The sequence below is a fragment of the Acomys minous genome, assembly GCF_964271855.1.
Source record: "Acomys minous genome assembly, chromosome: 17".
NCBI lineage: Eukaryota > Metazoa > Chordata > Mammalia > Rodentia > Muridae > Acomys > Acomys minous.
The window spans coordinates 58,472,052-58,485,010 of NC_140500.1; the positions used below are offsets into that span (position 1 = coordinate 58,472,052).

At 47.4% G+C, this 12,959-nt stretch overlaps 1 long non-coding RNA gene across 1 annotated transcript in view; it reads left to right on the forward strand.

The window, feature by feature from the left end:
• LOC311587927 overlaps window positions 1-12,959 on the forward strand; it is an 85,673-nt gene that overhangs the window by 63,647 nt on the left and 9,067 nt on the right. The window contains exon 2 of the long non-coding RNA XR_014776015.1: window positions 11,014-11,128. This is a non-coding gene — a long non-coding RNA (uncharacterized lncRNA). The remainder of the gene's footprint in view (window positions 1-11,013; window positions 11,129-12,959) is intronic.

The window sequence follows — 12,959 nt, forward strand, 5'->3', positions numbered from 1 at the left end:
AGTGAGTCCAGGACAGCGAAGGCTAACATAGCCTGTCTCGAAAAACCAAACGAAACAAACACACAAAGAAACAAACACCAAGGAAATCAAGCAATTTGCAGGCAAATGGATGGAACTAGAAAATATCATTCTGAGGTTGGTAATTCAGACACAGAAACACACACAGGGTGTGTACTCACTTTAGCCATATATATAGTACAGGAAAACCATACTACCATTCACAGACCCAAAGAAGCTAAGAAGACCCAAGGAGGCTGCTTGAATCTCACTGAGAAAGGGAATAGGATAGACAGTGGAAGTGGATGAAGAGGGGAAACAGCATGGCAGCTAAATGTATATCCCTGTAGAAGGAATCAGAGGACGAGCCATTCGATGGAACCCCAGAAACTGACTCAGGCCATGGACCTCCTAAAACAAACCTATCCCTGTAAACTAGCCTTGGCAACCCTGCTTCTGCTTGTGCGTGAGTGAGAGGGACTAGCCCTGGCAGCGTATTATTGTAATTCATTTTTATGTTTAAAAAAAGATGTGTTTATCATTATGTGTATAGTGTTCTGCCTGCAAGTACAGCTGAGGGCCAGAAGAGGGCACCAGCTCTTATTATAGAGGTTCCTGTGAATTGAGTTCAGGACCTCTGGAGGAGCAGTCAGTGCTCTCAGCCTCCAAGCTATCTCTCCAGCCCCCATGTTATTTTTATCTTATGTGTGTGAGTTGTCATGTCAAAGGGAAACTGTATTCCCCTGCCTTCCAGAAAGGACAAATGGCTCCCTGCAGTGCCTATTAGCACAGCAAAGTGCATGTTGGCCTTTAGGGTCCTTCAGTATCACAAGTACCTGCTACACATTTCAAAGTCCATGCATCCCCTAGCTTTTCTCACCTCCTCCCCAACATAAAGTCCTTCCAGCTGATGGGCTTCCTTCCACTCCACTAGTGATTCTCATAATCCTGCTATTTTGGCTACTCTGTATCTCTCTCTCTCTCTCTCTCTCTCTCTCTTTCTCTCTCTCTCTCTCTGTGTGTGTATGTGTGTGTGTGTGTGTGTGTGTGTGTGTGTGTGTGTGTGTGTATGGGTGTGTGTTCTGTTCCTATTTCTCTCCCAGAGAGGTCAGTCTGTTGGCCACATTCAGTCTACTACTTCCTCTCTCTGTTCTGATCTCTCTCAGATGCCTCTGGATGTTCTCTCTCTCTGGGTCAGTAAACACTTTTCCCTTAACTGTATCATGTACTGGTCTGCATGTATGTATGCTGTACACCATGTGCATGCCTGGCGCCTGTGAAGGGCAGAGGAGAGTGCTAGACTCTGTGAGGCTAGAGTACAGATGGTTGGGAGCCATCATGTGGATTCTGGGACTTGCACCTGGGTTCTGTGCAAAAGCAGCAAGTGCACTTGACTGCAGAGCCATCTCTCCAGTCCCATTGCACTGGATGTTTCAATACAAGGTTTGGGGCCTCCCAGCACCCTGTGACTTTTTGTTTTTAAATAGTAAAGATTCTTTTCAGGCCAGTTGTGTTGGCACACACCTTTATTTTGTTTTATTTGTTTTTACTTTTTGCAATATTAACCTTTGGTTTTTTTCTTCCCTTTTTGAAGTAATTTGCTCAGATTACATCCCGATTGTTATCCCTCACTTGTATCTTCCCATTTCCCCCTCTCCCTTTTTCCTCTTTTTCACGTTCCCTAGACATGTGACAGAAGGAAACCTCCTCCCCCACCATGTGATCTCAGCCTATCAGGTCTCATCAGGATAGCCTGATTCCACTTCCTCTGCTTGCCACCAGGCCTCCCCACCAAGGGGAAGTAGTCAACTAGGGGCACCAGAGTTCATGTCAGAGGCAGTTCCTGCTCTCCCCACAACCATGGAGAATGAGCTGTTCATTGGGTAGATAGGAATAGAGGGTCTAGGTTCACTGCGTGCATTGTCCTTGGTTGGCACAGGAGTTTGTGCAGCCCCCATGGGTCTCTATCTACAGCCTTGATGGTCTTCTTGTGGGGTTCCTGGACCCTCTGGGTGCTTCTGTCTCCCCATTCTTCCATAGCTATCTCACCTGGAGTCTAATAATTCCAGCACTCAGGAGGCAGAGGTAGGCTGATCGCTGTGAGTTCGAGGCCATCCTTGTCTACAAAGAGAGTTCCAGGACAGCCAAGGCTACTACACAGAGTAACCCTGTCATGAAAACCAAAACAAACAAACAAACAAACAAACAAACAAACAAAAAACCAACAACAACTTTTCAAATTTAATAGAAAAGGAGCATTAAGACAGATTTCAGAAGAAATGTCCAGTAGTCATCCTTGCAGTGAAAGAAGCTGACACATGACAGACAGCCAACCTTTCAAGGAAGGAATCTCTGGGCTTGAGAGGTGGCTTAGAGGTTAAGAGCAGTAACAGCTTTTCAAGTGCTCTTCAGTTCAACTCCTGGCAACCACATGATGGCTCACAACATCTATAAGGAGATCTGATGCCCTCTTCTGGCGTGTAGATGCACATTCACATAGACGAGCATATAATAAATAAATAAAGAAATAAATAAATAGATCATTTTTTTAAAGAGAAGAATCTCTGAGCTCAGCAGTTTAGTGATGATTCAAAATATGAGATCAAGTTATAAGTAGAGTTGCTGTGTTCTTGATTGACAGGCAGCTGATCTTACTGTATTGCCCTGTGTCAGGGTTATCACGCAATAGGAGTTTAGCTGCTTAGTGAAGTGACAACACAAGTTATAAGTAGATGACTCTGGTTGCCTTGATCCAGGGATGATGGAAGGTGGGGAGGAGTGTGGCTAACACCTCTGTAGCTGCAGACCCAGCACTTACCGAGGAATTTCCATGTGTTCAGCATCTGGCTGCTCCCATAGTAAACCGTCCTTTGGGGTTTTATGGAGGCTTTATCACATCGGTGTCATTCACTAAATCATTGTTTACTAAAGATCGACTTGTCTTTAGCCTTTTGCCTCCTCCCCTGGGATTCAATGAAAGTCCTGACTCTGATTTACCTGGAGCAGCACCATCCTGGAGGTACATGGGGCTGCCAGCCCTCAGGTGAGAAGCACACCAGAAGACACATCTCTACAGATTCTAGGAAATGGAGCAGTAATTAGAGCAGAGAAATATTTGGTAATTTCAGAAAGCAGTATGAATCTGCAGAAGGAAAAAGGGGCAGCCTTGAGAAGGTCAGATACTGGAAACGTTGAGAAGATGGGCTGATATCTCAACTTTCTCACAGTCTGGCAAAATTCAGGAGGGGGATGCTTCCTCCACCCCCTTTTTTAAATCCCCTGTGTTTCCCAGTTTAGATGGATAAATCAGAGATTACAGGCAATGTGTTAGAGGCGCAAAGTGCTGAGTGGAGCTTATAACTGTAGGGGACAGAAGTCAGGCTGAGACAGAGAAAGGTTTCCCCCACATAAGAAGAGATTCTGAGGGAGGAATGGACTCTCCATATTCAAATCCTGGAGCTTTTGTCAGGCCACCACAGAGCCCAAGACAACAGGGGTGATGTCAGTGTGGCTGGAGACTCAGGGACCAGGCATAGCAGCAGGTGACATCACCACCCAGGAGACCCAGTGAGGTCAGACTCTAGGGAGGCCTCTTCATAGTCCCCAGCCATGGTGGAGCCGCAAACCCAGCAAGAAGGCGCAGAGTTCCCTTCAGGTTCAGCTTGTGTTCTTCCCAGTGCCTCCTGCCTGCACAGGCCCTTCCCAGTGTGTGAGGAGAGCCTGAAGAAAGGGGGTTGATGAAGCAGGAAGTCTAGACCTTGGGGAAAGACACATGTCCCTGTTTATTTGCATCTCCTAAAGGAGCACCTCTGCCTAGAGGCTGTATGTGACTAAGTGACTGACTCTGGAGACCTGATTTGGGCCAACTGAGTTTACCAGCAACGCCCACTCCCAAGCCCCTCTTGCCCCTCCTACTCGCTCTCCTCCGTCCCCTACCCACACAGCTAACTTCAGGAAAGCAACTTGGGGAAGAAAAGATGTATCTGGCTTCTGCTTCCAGATCATTGTTTGTCATAGAAGGAAGCCAGGGTAGGAAAGCAAACCAACAAGGCAGGAACCTGGACCAGGGGCTGATGTAGAGGCCATGAAGAGTGTAGCTTACCAGCTTGCTCCTGACAGCTCGCTCAACCTGCTTTCTTACAGCACCCAGACCAGTAGCCCAGGGGTGGCATCAACCACAGTGGGCTTGGCCATCCCACACCAATCAGAAGAAAATGCCCTACAGGTTTGTCTACAGCCCAGTCTTATGGAAGCATATTAGGTTCGCTCCTCTCAGAGGACTTTAGCTTGCCTCAAGATGACATAAAAGTAGCCTGTTTTTGCCATAGGTCCTTTAAAGGCCTCTAGATGACTGAATTGAGTTTACCTTATTTCCTGAATCCCCTCTGTGGTGGTTTGAATAGTTATGGGCTCCATGGAACTCATTCATTTGAATGCTGGGCCCAGAGGGAGTGGCACTATTGGGAGGTGTGGCCTTAGTGGAGTAGGTGTGGTCTTGTTGGAGGAAGTGCATCACGGTGGGGGTGGGCTTTGAGGTCTCAGAAGCTCAAATCAGTCTTCTGCTGCTTGTGGATCAAGATGTGGAACCTTCAGCTCCTTCTCCAGCACCGTGTCTGCCCGCAGGCTGGCATGTTTTCTGCCATAACAGTAATGAAACAACAACCCGAAACTATAAGCGAGCCCCAATTAGATATTTTCCTTAATAAGGGTTGCTGTGCTCATGGCGTCTCCTCAGAGCAACAGAACACTGACTAAGACGTCTTCCTACTCTACTGTAGCTCTGGCTTTGCTCTCTTTCTCCTCGCTTCCTACAGCCTCCCTGTTTAAATCCCAACCTATCAAATTATAACAAACGCCTCTCTAAACTTCTTCCTCTGTGGTCCATAAGGTTCATAATTGGTAATTTTTTTTTGATCTAGGGTTTCTGTGCACCCCTGGCTGTCTTGGAATTCCTCAGTAGACCAGGTTGGTGTAACTCTCAGAGAGCCAGCCTCTGCCTCCCTAGTGCTCAGATTAAAAGCTACCCCTGCCTGGTTGTCAAGAAACAAGACAAGAATCTAGTAGAATTGGCCCCAGGATCTGCGCTCTCAGCTCCTCTGCAGGAAAGGACAGAGCAGACCTAAGGGGTGAGACAGGAAAAATGTCACGCAGGAGCTTCTGGGTTACCCAAGAGGCTGAGCCAAGAGGGAAAATGAGATCATAGGAAAAGACCCGCAGAGGGGGTGACTCTGGAGATGGAGGATAGAATGAACAGCAGCAAAGCAGGGTCAAGAGTAAAGGCTGAGGCTGGCCAGGTGGCTCAGCGGTTAAGAACATCCTCTGCTCTTGCAGAGGACCCCAGTAGGTCCCTCCAGCCACATGGGATGGCTCACAGCTGGCTGTGACATCAGCGCTTGGGAATGAAGACTGGAAGCCCGCCTTTGGATGCATTCTTAAGGTCATCTTGGCACTCATGGGTGTGAATTTTTTTTTCTCTTTTCACTGGATATTGAACAGTATTTTGGTCTGCTAAATGCACTATACCACTATGTTATGACTTTCAGTCATTATTTCTAATTCTTAAAGCTACCCAAGCTATTGGTGCAGGTGTTTGAGAATGATGACACTTTTCTCAACTCAGACGTGAAAGACTTAGGAAGCTCTACATTCGGTGGTCATTGTTTGGGGTCTCAAATCAACCTGGGATGAATGGCTAACTGAGGTGCCAATTCACCAGCAGGGAGGAGGCTGGTCTCCAGTCTTTCTCAGCCTGGCAAGTGCTTATTACAGAGCCCTGGCTCCTCTCAGCCCTTCTCACCCCCACCCTACCCCACCCCACACTCCAAACCTCTCCAGCCTGTGAGTTTGCTCCCCTTTCCCCACTCTCTGATGCCTACATAGTGCAGCCCTTTGGCCTATGTGCTCTCTTGGTCCTCGGCTCCTTTCTTTGTCCCTTTGCTGTCTCTCCTTTTCCCTCTCTCTTCTCTTCCTCTCTAAGTCTCTCATCTCCTTCTCTCATGGCCCGGTTCAGTGAGCTGGCCGTGTTCAGTCTGGACTCTTGCAGATCTCTGGCTGTTCTCTCCCTCAGATCTACAATGAAACCCTTTTCCTCCACCATCCCTAGGAGCAGTGAGGTCACTTTCATTCAGTCACTAGAAGTGAGGCTGAGACAGGGACTCCTGAACTCGTTGATTCATGTGGATGAAGATTAAAGATGTCACCTGGAGTTAGGCAAAGTGAGTGCAAAGCCTTTGTTTGGTTGTTTGTTCATTTGTTTTGTTTTGTTATTTTTCCAAGATGACTTCTCTTTGTAGCTTTGGCTGTTCTGGAACTTGCTCTGTAGACCAGGCTGGCCTTGAACTCATAGACATCCTCCTGCCTCTGCCTCTCAGGTGCTGGGATTAAACGTGTGCACTGCTGCCTCAGCAGCCACCACCATTGCCTTGCTGGATTTTAATCCTATTTGGCATAAGTGTATACTGCAGCAGTGTCCTACCCAAACTGGCTAGTGGGTGGCCATGATGACAGAAAGCAAAGTCTACTAGATGCCCTAACAGTTGTAGGGAGGACAGAATTAATGTGCAGATCCATAGGGATTAGACAGAGGCACAGGGAGACAGAAGAGAGAATGAGTGTGACTTGACAGTTTTGTGTTCCTGTGTGTAGATGTTTATAGCAGTTTTTGAGTGTTGGGAGTATTTGAGTGTTGGTTAGTAAGGTAAAACGTCTGCTCATGAACACACTGAGTACCCAGCAGGAGCAACCTGGGCAAGGCAAAAGGGTCAGTGCAGTGTTTTGTTTGTTTGTTTGTTTTATTGAACCTGACTGAAACTGGGGTCATTTGGAAAGAGGGAACCTTAATTTAGGAATAGCCTTCATCAGACTGCTTGTAGAGAGCCCCCTCTCCCTCCCACTCTCTCTGGCTTTTTGAGACAGGGGTTCTGTGTGTAGTCTTGGCTTTTCTGGATTCACTTTGTAGACCAGGCTGGCCTAGAACTCACAGAGATCCACCTGCTTCTGCCTCCTGGAGTGCTGGGATTGCACCTCTGCTTCCTTTTCTTAATGATTGGTGTGGTGTCACAACCACCTGCAACTCCAGCTGTAGGGGCTTGACAGTCTCTTCCAGCCTCTGCAGACACCTCCACGCATGGGGCACATATACATACACACACTTGCACATACAAAGGCACACACACACACACACACACACACACACACACACACACACACGCACACCTACACATATAAATGAAATACATCTTTAAAATGAAGGAATTTATAAAAGGGAAATTAATTGTTTGAAATTTCCAGGTGTGTCTGACATTGCTGCCTGTTGGATCAGTGGAAACTTTAAATTGAAATACAAGTTCCCTCCAACTTACATTTTCATTCGCCACACTAATAATTGTCAGAGCAGGAGAGGGGAGAGAAGTGCTGGGAAATGCTGCCTACCCTACATGACAGGGCCAGGGAACTGAACTCCCTGAAGCTGTATTAACCCATACATGATCAAGCCAACAGTATATAGAGGTCGACATTGCAATAGGCAGCATGAAGTGGGCGCCGTAGGTTATCCACATGAGGGAAAAGGGGACGATGGGAAGGGTGGAAGGGGACAGGCTGGAAATACCTGGGGGGCAACAAGGTAGTTGGGAGTGCATGTTATCAAGACCCATGGCTTATATGTATGAACTTGTCAGAGAATAAACAAATGCTAGTGTAATTAAGAAAGACAATGTAGTGGCACATATTTGTCAGAAGCAGGGAGTTCATTCAGAATTTGTGTCAGCTTGGACTATAGAGTCAGAAATTTTATAATTTCTACAAATATTTAAAACATCATTTGTCTATGTATCTAGGACTGTACCTATCACCTATCTCTTTATGCATTTAGCCACATGGAGCTCAGGCTGGCCTTTGACTTCATACAGAGTGGAGGGTGTCTTTGAACTCCTAATCCTCCTCCCCTACCTCCTGAATCCTGGGCTTAAGGCTTCTGGCAGCATCCACAGTGTGGTGGTGTGGAGGAGAATGGGCCCCATAGCCTCATCTATTTGAAATCTTAGTCCTCAGGGAGTGAGTGGCCCTGGGATGGCCTTGGAGTCTTCAAAAAGCCCATTCTAAGCCCAGAGTCTGTTTTCAAGGATGTAGAACTCAGCTACTTCTTCAGTAACATGACTGTATGCATACAGCCATGCTCCCCACCCTAATGATGGGCTACACCTCTTAAACTATAGGCAAGGACCAATTAAATGTTTTCTTTTTTAGAAGAGTTGCTGTGATCATGAGGTCTCCACAGCAATATAACATTGAGTAAGACACCAGTTTCTGTGGTGACGGGAACTGAGTCCATGTGTTTACGCATCCTGGGTAGGTAAGACTCTACCAAATTAAGGACCTTCTAGTCCTGTCTTTAAAATAAAACATTTTAAGTGAATCCTCCCCCGTCTCTTTCTCTTTTTCGTTCTCTCTCTCTTTCTCTCTCACTTGTACTACAAAAGATTGAACTCAGGACTTCAAGCTTATTAGGCAGTGTCCTACATCTGAGATAAATCCTAGCAACAATTAATTTGTTTAAGTTTGGCGTGGTGGCACAGGCCTTTTTAATGCCAGCACTCAGAGCAGAAGCACGTGGATCTCTGTGAGTTCATATCCAGTCTGGGCTACATAGGGAGTGTTGTGACATTGAAATCTACAGAGTAAAACCATGTCTCAAAAAGAAAAAGAAAGAAGGAGGAGGAGGAGGAGGAGGAGGAGGAGGAGGAGGAGGTAGCCCCTGGGTGTGTCTATGGGACATTATCCTGTTAGGTGAATAGAGGGGAGACCCGGGGACTGCATAAGGAGGAAGGAGCTGGGCACAGGCAGTCATCACTCTTGCCTGCTGGCTGCCCCCATGGCTGTAGGCACACTGTGAGCCCAGCCCCTGCTCTGTAACTCCCTGCCATGGTAGACTGGAGCTCTGAGCCAAAACAAACCCTTTTCACTTATTTTTGTCAGGTGTTTTAGCAATAGGAAAAGTAAGACACTGTGTGAAAATCTGTGCTTCTCAAAAACTTAACTAATTTGATCTCTCCCCTAAATTGTGCGCTCTCTCTCTCCTCCTCCTCCTCCTTCTCTCTCTCTCTCTCTCTCTCTCTCTCTCTCTCTCTCTCTCTCTCTCTCACACACACACACACACACACACACACACAGGAGAGGAGAGAGATAGAGAGAGAGAGAGAGAGAGAGAGAGAGAGAGAGAGAGAGAGAGAGAGAGAGAGAGAAATAGAAATTTAAGGAAACACAAAAGAGAGAGCTGCTGACAGGCATTTTGTAAAGTGGCTGACCCCCTGCGTTCAGGATTTTTACTTTAGCGAAATAAAAACACGCTTGCTGATTGCATGTGTGAGTGCTGGTCTCCTGGTGGTGACTTTCAGACCGTAACAGCTTCACCTTCAAACCACCACAAACACAATGACTTGGCTATCTGCCTTGTATAGGAACAACGGAAGGAAGTTCTGATGCCCAGAGAACCTCGCATCCCACTGTCTTCCAGCAGAGAAAAGAGTGGATAGAGGTGCATTAACCTCTGTCCCACAGCACTGCCCAGCGGGTGCTGTCTGACCAGGCTCTTTCCTGGATCTTCACACCATGCTCCTGGCCCTACAGAGGCCCTTGTCTTCAAAGTTGGCTGCCTCACCGGTCTGGGTCTTTCCAGCCCTGTGGTGGGCTGTGCCCAGGGCTGGGGTCGGTCAGTGTGGACACACAAATGGGCTGTGGTGGACATCCAGTAGAGAACTGAGCATCTCTGCATTGCCCTGTTAGAAGACCGAAGGGTGCTGTGAGCACCTGGGACCCACACGGGACTTCAGGTCCAAGTCCATTTTACGACACCATTCTAAGATTGTGTTTTTGACTTAGTTCTTGCTGTTGACACCCCTGGAGCTATACTACTGTTTTCTTAGACGAATGAGAGAGGAATCTGGAATGATTTGATACTGTCCCTGAACCACCCACAGTGTGCCCCTTGATGCCCCTGTGCTGTGCCTTGCGCCACAGGCTGCATCTCATGTCAGCTCCTTGCTTCCAGCGACCAGGCAGAGCCAGTCACCCAGTGGGACTCCCCTAGAGCCTGTGCTGCCAATTGGCTCCTGCGCAGGGGAGATTACTCGAGCTGAGGCAAGATGGCCTGTGAGGCAGCCATGGTTCACCCTGAGCCCAGCCAACAGCCAGGCAACCTGGCCCAAGGGAGCTTGAGACACCAGTAAGATGCTGAGCCTGCGCAGGGTGTAAGTTCAAAAGCATCCCAGTTTGTCCTTGATCTACTAGGATTTCTCTACAGCACCCCGTGCTGCCAATTGTTTTTTCTTTTTCTTTCTTTCTTTTTTTTTTCCTTTTGCTTTTTACTACTTTTGTGCCATGACTTCCTGGAGATTTCTTCTCCAGTAGAGAAGACTTCCAGTGGAGTCCCCTCCTCTACAATGACACAGTGAGACAGAGTAACAAATATATACAGACCCTGGAGAGCTTGAGAAAAGTGGATTAAGGCGGGCATGGCGATGAGCACCTATAATGCCTTGCTTGGGGAAGTGGAGGCAGGAAAATCAGAAATTCGAGGTCATCCTCTGTTACAACAAGAGTGCAAGACAGTGCATGTCGGAAGATGCCCTATCTCAAAGGAAAGAGGAGGTGGAGGGAGATGAGGAGGAGAAGAGGGTTATGTAGATATAAAAAGCCATTGTATTAAAGCCAAGGGGACCACAGAACTGAGTGTGTCCTTCATCTTCAAAACCTCCTGACCATCGGCCCATTTCAGTGGTCAAGAAGCCAATTGTGGTATGTTTGAGCTGTGCTGTTACAAGTGAGTTATAACTGTTGTAGCTGAGACTAAAGAACTGGTCACAACAGCATCTGCAGTGTGCCAAGCGCTTTGGCCATCCTCTTCACAAAGATGGTACCATTGAAAGAGCAGAGTCCAGGGAGACTTCAGCCATTCCCATGGTTACCCAGCCACTACAAATCCAATAACTCCAAAATATGTCTCCTCCATACCTACAGGAACGAGGCACGGGCACAGAGCACAGCGTTGAAGGTGGATGTCCGTGACATCAGGATTCACTACTTTTGCTGATGACACCCACCCTCCATTTTTCCCAGATCTGCTCTCTGAAAGGTAGAGTACCTATTCTCCCTTCCCTGGTCAAGAACGATGGGTCAAGATCTTGTATGCTTCTGAGGTCTGGCTGGTCTCTTCAGGGGAGGCTGACAGAGCCATCTATCTGAGTCAGTAGAGAAGACTTGCAGTAGAGTCCCCTCCTCTACAATGACACAGTGAGACAAAGTAGCAAATATATACAGACCCTGGAAAGCTTGAGAAAAGTGGATTAAGGTGGGCACCTATAATGCCATTGCTTGGGGAAGTGGAGGCAGGAAATTCAGAAATTCAAGGTCATCCTCTGTTACAACAAGAGTGCAAGACAGTGCATGTCCCATGAGGCCCTATCTCAAAGGAAAGAGGAGGTGGAGGGAGATGAGGAGGAGAAGAGGGTTATGTAGATGCAAAAAGCCATTGTATTAAAGCCAAGAGGACCTGCATTCCCCTCAGGTGGCTGTATCCCTAATAGTTACACAGTCAGGGGGTTGGAGTGCGAATGTCCAGTCTGTGTGCTTTTGAGGCCCAGCAGGTCTCTTCAGGGACCCAGCAGCCATCTTCTCACTGGTGAATCAACTAGCACCAGCAGCCCTGCCACTCGCTCCCTTGCTCCATGGTCTCTGAGCTGAAGCTGTCCTTATGGGATAAGATCTTGTATGCTTCTGAGGGCTGGCTGGTCTCTTCAGGAGAGGCTGACGGAGCCATGCATCTGAGTCTGCAACCATTTCCTTAGATAGGGTGGCCAGAGGTTGGGACCCAGCATCCATGAACCCGGGAGCTTTCCCTGGGCTGCAGGAATAGCCAAGTGGCCAGAGGCTGGCACTGCTTGTTCTTAATCACTGCAATCACTTTGGGCCTGCTTCTCAGAAGCCAAGTGCACTGGGTACGGCCATCTTGGATCTCCCCGGTGGTGAGTTTGTAATCCCAGGTCACCTGTCCTCTGGTAGTGCAGTTGTCTCAAGATTAACCTTTTCTCTCAAAATGGGCTGCTTTCTTTAACCCTGTCACCATGCATGGCCTCCCCCCTCCTATTGGCCACCCTCCTTGCTCCTCCATCCAACCCAGGAGATTGAAACCACAAGTGTGTGGTGCTATGTGGATCTGAGATCTGCCTTCTACACAGGTTTAAATATTTCATTCTGCTGGAAGCTCCTGCTCTCTAGCCCAGTCCTCGGGTCTGAGCTTTGTATTTCTCCCTTTTTTTTTATGCCTTTCTCTTTATCCAAGTGATTCCATTTCTAACCCCAACCTCTCCAGTTGCATAACAAAATTCTACAAGCCTTTCAGAAAGGAGAGAATAGAGTCTCCTTTTGGCTTTCCCTTTTCATTCATTTTTGGTTCTCAGATGCCCTTCCTATCCACTTAAATTTTTACAACCTGCTCAACCATTACCCCAAAATTTTTGAAACAGAATATAGGAAAAAGAAGAGGAGAAAATAGAAAATCCTCTCTAGGAGCAAAGTAAGAAGGAACCCAGTATCAGGAGCCACAATAAATGGTTTTGCTGATGTCTTGAAGCAGAATATTCATTGCTTCTTCCCTTGTGGCAATATAAACCAAGCTTTCCATTTTGCCTAGCTGCACTATGTAACTGGGCATCTGAGCTACTTTACTGGATTCTTATCTCCACCATCTTTCTCCACCACAAACACTAGCCAGTCAAGAAAGGTTAGAGATGGGGGTGGGGCATAGATCAATGTGGACTCCTTCTTTCTGATTAAGGGCACTGAGTTCCTTGGGGAAAGTCCAATCTCTATCATTACAATATCTCCAATCAGCAATGTAGCCGTCTAGCAATCCATCCAGCAGCAACAGCAGGGACCAGCAGCTGCAGGGGAAGCAGCAGCCACCA